The following is a 6,000-nucleotide window of genomic DNA, read 5'->3' on the forward strand; positions in this document are numbered from 1 at the left end:
CCAACTCATCTGGCTCCTCTTGATGCATGAGGAGCAGTGGCTCTGCTCCGTGCCCCTCCCGGATGACCGAGCTTCTCACCTTATCTCTAATGGAGAGCCCAGACACCCTACGGAAGAAACTCATTTCGGCCGCTTTTATCTGGGATCTTGTTTTTTCGGTCACAACCCACAGCTCGTGACCATAGGTGAGGGTAAGAACGTAGATCGACCGGTAAATAGAAAGCTTCGCCTTTCAGCTCAGCTCCCTCTTCACCACGACGGACCGATCCATAGTCCGCATCACTGCACCGATCCGCCTGTCGATTTCCCGCTCCATTTTTCCGTTAGTCATGAACAAGACCCTGACATACTTAAACTCCTCCACTTGGGGAAGGACCTCAACCCTGACCCGGAGAGGGCATTCCACCTTTTCCTGCATGAGGACCATGGTCTCAGATTTGGTGGTGCTGATTCTCATCCCGACCGCTTCACACTCAGCTGTGAACCGCCACCAGTGAGAGTTGAAGGTCAAGGCTTGATGAAGCCAACAAGCCTAGCTTATATAGCCTACTTAATGGTAATTTTTAACTGATGGCTTAGTATTTACAGCTAGTATCCACTCTTAGCAAATCCTCACCAGGGTCGAGAGGTTTCTGGAGCCTATGCTAGCTAACATTGGGCAGGAGGTGGGGTCCACCCTGGACTGCTTGTCAGCCAAGCACAGGGTATACAGACAAAAAAAAACCTCACCACACTAACAATCACACCTAGGGAGGATTTAGTGTTCAATCAGCATACAATGCATGTTTTTGGGATGTGGGAGGAACCCCAAGCAAGCACGAGGAAAACACGCAAATTACACACAGGAAGGCCAGAGCCTGGGATTGAAACCTTGTTCCGAGAACTACGAAGGGGACCTGCTAACCCCTTAACCACCGTGCCGCCATAACAAAATGTAATTCCATAAAACTCTCAGTATATGGGTGTATAACTTTCAACATCAAACAATCATTTCATTACAAGCATAAAGATGGACTGGCTCAGTTTTTTTCAGCGTGAAGGAGACACCTGTAAAATGTTAAAGCTTATTTTACCTTGCAATTTGCTAGCTTGGTAAACAACACAAGCTGTTAATGAACAGAATAGTGTCTCTGTCCTGCCACGCAGGGAGCTGTATATTATGTATTTTTGGCTCCTACAACGTTTATTTGAGTTTAAATTTGACAACCACTTGTCTTTAAATCATTTTTATGAACCAAATCAGCAGAAGGCAGAAGAGCCTTGTGCTACAAATGTTTTTGCTTTATAAAATTGAATTCATGAAAAAGTACAGATCCCAGTGCTCGAAACAAGACAATTTACCAGCTCAGCTTAGATGTATGAGTTGTGTATTGTAAGAAATTGAAATTCAATATTCCCGTTCAATAATACATAACACACAGAGCAACTTTTCTCTAATGCTTTTAGTGTGCTTTAAGGTCAGTGTGATCGTGATCGAAGCCACGCGCACTGAAAACCTTTCAAGAGTCAAAGTTTCAAATATATTCCAAGGAATCTACCGTAATTTTCGGACTATATGGCGCACCTGACTATAAGTCGGCACCCACCAAATTTGACAAGAAAACAGCATTTGTTCGTATAAACCGCACTGGACTATCATCCTAGCTGTATTATGGGATATTTACACCAAAAGATATGAACCGATAACACTTTATTTGACAGCGGCATCAAAAGACTGTCATAAGACCAAATGAACCACCATGAAGCTTCATTTGGCCATCACTGCTACCTGAGGGGAGACAGTCAACCTCTGCTGCCATCTGCTGTCAACACTGTTGTCGTACAACATACTTCCTAGCATGCACTGCATCATTACAGACGTAAATAACAATCAAATTTCATGTTTTGTGCAAATTATTTCTTCAGTTACTGTTCCAGTTGTTTAATTAATTGCTAGTTGTTGTTTTCAGTAACACTTTATTTGACAGTGGTGCCATAAGACTGTCATAAGACCGTCTTGATGATGACATGACACTGCCAGGAGCATTAATGAATGCTTATGACTGATGTCATTTTGTGTCATCCGGCAAATTATCTCACTTTTGAACGGATGTAAAAGACCCGAGCGAGTTAGTGACATAATTTGCCGGATGACACTTAATGGCATCTGCCATAAGCATTCATTTATGCCAACTATGGTGTCATTTCATAATTATGATGGTCTTATGGCAGTGTAATGTGCCGCTTTAAAATAAAGTGCTGCCTAGGAACCCAAATAAATCAACAAACAAGCTGCACTGGACTATAAGCCGCAGGATTTAGAATGAGGGGGAAAAGTAGCATCATTTAGTCAGAAAATTACAGTAATATGATGAAAACCTCTGTATTTTTACATGGGACCAAAATCTCACACATAGTTTGCATTAGCAAATTTTGCCTGCAAAAGAATTGTGTTCATAAAAATAATTTGTATTCGCCCCCCCCCCCCCAAAAAAAAATATATATATACAGTATATATATATTTATACACATATACAGTGGGGCAAATAAGTATTTAGTCAACCACAAATTGTGCAAGTTCTCCTACTTGAAAAGATTAGAGACGCCTGTAATTGTCAACATGGATAAACCTCAACCATGAGAGAATGTGGGAAAAACAAAAACAGAAAATCACAATGTTTGATTTTTAAATAATTTATTTCCAAATTAGAGTGGACAATAAGTATTTGATCACCTACAAACATCAAGATTTCTGATTGTCAAAGAGGTCTAACTTCTTCTAACGAGGTCTAACGAGGCTCCACTCGTTACCTGTATTAATGGCACCTGTTTGAACTCATTATCGTTATAAAAGACACCTGTCCACAATCTCAGTCAGTCACACTCCAAACTCCACTATGGCCTGTCGAAGGACACCAGAGACAAAATTTTAGAACTGCACCAGGCTGGGATGACTGAATCTGCAAAAGGTAAAATGCTTGGTGTAAAGAAATCAACTGTGGGAGCAATTATTAGAAAATGGAAGACATATAAGACCACTGATAATCTTCCTCGATCTGGGGCTCCATGCAAGATCTCACCCCGTGGCGGCAAAATGATAACAAGAACGGTGAGCAAAAATCCCAGAACCACACGGGGGGACCTAGTGAATGACCTAGAGAGAGCTGGGACCACAGTAACAAAGGCTACTATCAGTAACACAATGCGCCGCCAGGGACTCAAATCCTGCACTGCCAGACGTGTCCCCCTGCTGAAGCCAGTACACGTCCAGTCCCGTCTGCTGTTCGCTAGAGAGCATTTGGATGATCCAGAAGAGGACTGGGAGAATGTGTTATGGTCAGATGAAACTAAAATAGAACTTTTTGGTAGAAACACAGTTTCTCGTGTTTGGAGGAGAAAGAATACTGAATTGCATCCGAAGAACACCATAGCCACTGTGAAGCATGGGGGTGGAAACAATGCTTTGTTGCTGTTTTTCTGCAAAGGGACCAGGACGACTGATCTGTGTAAAGGAAAGAATGAATGGGGCCATGTATCGAGAGATTTTGAGTGAAAATCGCCTTCCATCAGCAAAGGCATTGAAGATGAGACGTGGCTGGGTCTTTCAGCATGACAATGATCCCAAACACACAGCCAGGGCAATAAAGGAGTGGCTTCGTAAGAAGCATTTCAAGGTCCTGGAGTGGCCTAGCCAGTCTCCAGATCTCAACCCCATAGAAAATCTGCGGAGGGAGTTGAAAGTCCGTGTTGCCCAACGACAGTCCCAAAACATCACTGCTGTAGAGGAGATCTGCATGGAGGAATGGGCCGAAATACCAGCAACAGTGTGTGAAAAGCTTGTGAAGAGTTACAGAAAACGTTTGGCCTCCGTTATTGCCAACAAAGGGTACATAACAAAGTATTGAGATGAACATTTGCTATAGACCAAATACTTATTTTCCACCATGATTTGCAAATAAATTCTTTAAAAATCAAACAATGTGACTTTCTGTCCCCCCCCCCCCCCCCAAATTCTGTCTCTCATGGTTTTACACATGTTGACAATTACAGGCCTCTCTAATATTTTCAAGTGGGAGAACTTGCACAATTAGTGGTTGACTAAATACTTATTTGTCCCACTGTATATATAGTTATTTGTCAAAACAGAAGACAATCAATATATTCTATAGTGTGCTTTAAAAACCGCTGTCATCTTGTTACAGTAAAATTACTTTAGTGATAAAAAGAAAAAAAATGCTAATGTTTAGTTTAGAAATTATAAAGCTGTAATCTGGAGAAGGGTAACTCTCCAAAAGTACAGTTAACATGTTTTCAAATCTCCAACCCAAAACACATACATGTATTTTAATTTTGAAAAATATAATATCATGGCACTCCACCAATCAAACATTACAAAAAGTAGATATAGTACACAATTGACCTATGCACCTCCTGCCATCTAGTGGAAGATGATTTAATTGTACATTATTTGTCGTAACCCTTTGGTGAAACGGAAGTAAAATTTGATGATTCCATATGAAAACCCCAATGATCCCTCAGGGCAATGTGATCAGTTGAGTACAGGATATATTGTGAGAGCAATCAAAACATCCAGACATCCCACATAGGAAATGTATTTCCACCTTTTTTATCTGCAGCTGTTTGTTTTAAACCAGTATCAGGCGCTTTCATCAAATACAGCTATAGCACCTTGTAGCCTATATGCTGTGCATCTATGAAGAAAATTTGACACAATTGCAAATGGGATTGTTGGGCTGCTTTGCATTCAGGTCAGCTTTTCACTTACAGCCACAAATTCTGTGTATCATCTACTGCTTCAGAAAATGAATGCCCATAATCAGTCAGTGCAGAACATATAATGTTCTACTTTGAAGCAGAGTGGCTATAATGTAAAGGAAATTATTACTAACAACCTCAGGTATTATTATATTTACAGATTTACATAGACAATCTGTATTATAAGCATTTCATGCTGGTATTAAAATGAAATACTGTTTTGCGACTGATATTGCTTCAGGCAAGTCAAGTAAATAAGTTTCTATGACAGCAAGATAATCAGTAAACACACAACATAAGGCCATACTACGAAAAGGGGGACCTACATTGAAACTTAATATGTAATTTGGTGCCAGGCACAATGACTGCTGAACTTCGGGACTTTATGTATAAAATACAGTCATATTACAGTAATAAATACATTTTATGTTGACTGGGGAGAAATTAATAAAACAGCTATGGAATCATTTCGCAGTATTCGTGAGTGTTTCATGGATAACACATAGGTCAAAATGGGGGTGTGCCCTGGTTGAAGTGTTAAATCAATGTAGTTTTTTATTCAATTTCATTTGGTATCAGAAGAGAATTCTTTCTACAAACGGTTTTGAAATTCAAAAATCACACTGTGCCTTATTGTGCAAGTACCTGCTCTCTGTGTTTTTCTTCCACACCCACCAATGAGAGAAGCGTTGAGGTGGCAAGCGAGGTAATTTCGAGTTGGCCACTTCCTGGTTCGAAACGAAGCCACGGGGAGCATAGAATATGTACAGATAATGCCGGATTTAAATGTTTAAAATGATTGTAATCCACGTCTCTGTGACGTGCCAGTCACCACATGCAATGCCACCGACCATGGACTTCCCACCGACACTCCACCAAAGGGCAATCATTGCAAGGAGTTGAAATTTAAATATGAAATATCCAGTCAGCTGCATTATAATGAGAATTGGGATTTTGCAGAAAGGTTAAGAAAAGGAGCACTTAATGTGTCCTGAAAAATTACATGCTGGAGATTTTCAATGAAAATTGACATACAAACCTGGTAAAATGGCATCCAAGGTTATGAAAAATAATGTTAAAAAAATGGTGCCACTTACTTAGTATAATCTAACAAAATATATCAAATATAATCTTGACAATGTAAGAACAGAAATATACACACACACAGAGTATTTATTTTGATCTTGCATTGCTATTTATTAAAAAAAAAAACAACAACAACAAAAAACAATTAATGCTATGATT

The sequence above is a fragment of the Corythoichthys intestinalis genome, chromosome 4, assembly GCF_030265065.1.
Source record: "Corythoichthys intestinalis isolate RoL2023-P3 chromosome 4, ASM3026506v1, whole genome shotgun sequence".
NCBI lineage: Eukaryota > Metazoa > Chordata > Actinopteri > Syngnathiformes > Syngnathidae > Corythoichthys > Corythoichthys intestinalis.